General features: G+C 32.1%; 1 long non-coding RNA gene across 1 annotated transcript; it reads left to right on the top strand.

Annotated features, from left to right (window-relative positions):
* Positions 1–573: 573 nt before the first annotated feature.
* Positions 574–1,388, top strand: LOC134270954 (uncharacterized). Its single transcript, XR_009992914.1, has 3 exons — positions 574–829; positions 1,072–1,162; positions 1,328–1,388. It is a non-coding gene; the product is annotated as an uncharacterized LOC134270954 (long non-coding RNA).
* Positions 1,389–2,465: the final 1,077 nt, after the last annotated feature.

Genomic DNA, 2,465 nt, shown 5'->3' on the forward strand with positions numbered 1-2,465 from the left:
TGGAATCATAGATGACAAATAAGGAAGTATGATCCTGATATGGTTTGTTTCTGGGGAATGAGTCTGCTATGATTTTCTTGCGATTCTGACATGTGTCATTAACTTAGAAAACAAAAGAACATGAGTTTGAAATAATTCGTTAACTTTAACTGCCTAAAGTTTGTGATTTTGATATGGTTTCTTAACTTTGTCTTTAAACTCCATACTAGTTACACATGATCTGTTAACTTCTCTGTTGAGAATCATGAGTTTTATATGATTTGTTAACTTTGTCAGAATTGGTTGTATGATCCTGGTATGGTGTGTTAACTTTGTCATCTATGATAGGTGAAAATGCAAGCTTTAAATTCACTCTAGCTTGGAGAATCAAACAACATGCATACATCAATAAAAGTCTTATTTAAAAGAGAACAGAAAAATTAAGTTTTAATAATTAAAATGCACACAGCATGTACAGGTATAGTTACAAAGACAATAATTTTTTTGAAGATGAATGAAATGACAAACAAATACAATAATTCATATTTAAATTAGCACACATGTATTTTGTTTAAATATCTTCATGTAATATTTGCGATGCACTCCCAATCTAACTTTGAGGCATTAGATTAGGATTGGATCACTGCTCAGTTTCAGAGTCATAGTAACCTTGTTATGCAATTCTCCTGCTGGGCAGCACGCTGTAGTACAGTAGTTTGCAGCTGATCTAGGTCAGAATTTGAATTCTGATAAACAAGATGTGCGCGTTTTCTTGTTGCCGATTTAAAAGAAAAGCCTTTGCATCATATAAGCAATAAAAATAAGTGCTGGACTATTAACTCTATACTCGGTGAGTATAATTCATTAATTTTATTATTGACCTTTTTTTAATTTCTAGTTTCTACCAGCAAGTGCATGATTTATTTTTTCTTTCTAAATGTGTAGAAGAGACATAGCAAAGCTTTACATGGATTTGAATTGAAAACTTAATTTAAGCATCAAATTGACCTCCTTGATTCAAATATTTGTTGTACATGTACATGTTAATCGTTATATAAAATGTTTATTTATAAAAATGAAATTCTTTTGCAGCTACCGACATTTCCATCTTCATGATTAACATCTGAGTTGCATTCAAATTACCAAATTCAAAAGACCCGCCTTTGGTGAAGACAAAATTTGTGTACGTAAATAATATTACATTTCAACATTATTCTTTTGGTGATTAATCTAATTCTTTTCACTAATGCAATGGGGAAAGTACTTGAATATTTCATATTTTCATGATCTAAAGATAATGATATGTTGATCGTTAAATAAATACCACTTTCTCTACGTTTCTTTTCAGGGTGCTTTTATACACATATAAAGAGCTTATATCAGAGGATAGACGTACTTCATTGGGAGCCTTTCAGTGTTTGTGATTCTGAATAATAGATCCACCACTCTACTGATTCTGTAGTAAACAAATGTTGTAATTATATGCTTTTGCAGAATCATAAATAAGCAGTGATATCAATTAGTTCCGGATTATTCTTTAAGAAGAATGGATTTCTGTGATTCTGTTCTTATAAAATTCAGTGAATAGTTTGGATAATGTTTTATATTTAAATCGTCATCTCATTAAGGAAGATCATTTGTTGGGATTATATTTATATGACGTCATGGTTCATGTGACATACATGTATGTGTATAATATTTTTCTTAATTTTTGGTAACTGAAATTATTTAATATCAAACATTAAAGAGAACTTTATTGCAAATATCAAAGTGTTTAGTTACATTGTATAAGAAGTAGAATTTTCCTATGAGTTGTTCAAGTTAACAGATCATACCAGGATCATGATTTTGATACGAGTTGTTAGCTACAACAGATCATACCAGGATCATGGTTTTAATACGAGTTGTTAGCTACAACAGATCATACCAGGATCATGGTTTTAATACGAGTTGTTAGCTACAACAGATCATACCAGGATCATGGTTTTAATACGAGTTGTTAGCTACAACAGATCATACCAGGATCGTGGTTTTAATACGAGTTGTGAGCTACAACAGATCATTTCAGGATCATAGTTTTAATACGAGTTGTTAGCTACAACATATCATTCCAGGATCATGGTTTTAATACGAGTTGTTAGCTCTACAACAGATCATACCAGGGCCATGGTTTTCTTGCTAGTTGTTTAGTTTAACAGATCAAATCAGAACCATGACTCATTAGCTCATTTACATGTAAAATTTTCCTATACCGAAATCATATCAAAACCATGATTTACACATGAGTTGTTAGCATGGTCCGATAGGCTGTTTTTTTCTGTTTGGGTCTGTATTTCCCAAATTGCCGTAAGCCAATAAAACCACCCATTGTGCGACTGCAAATGCCAGTAGTAAACAGCACGAAGCCGCTGCTGATCAGTAAGAGCTATCCGCCAGATAAAACGAAAGGCTGACAAAAGTAATAAATCACCACTTTTGAAGCCGAT

The sequence above is a fragment of the Saccostrea cucullata genome, unplaced genomic scaffold (genome assembly GCF_032062105.1).
Source record: "Saccostrea cucullata isolate Sc308-1 unplaced genomic scaffold, CSIRO_AGI_Scuc_v1 ctg767, whole genome shotgun sequence".
Taxonomy (NCBI): domain Eukaryota; kingdom Metazoa; phylum Mollusca; class Bivalvia; order Ostreida; family Ostreidae; genus Saccostrea; species Saccostrea cuccullata.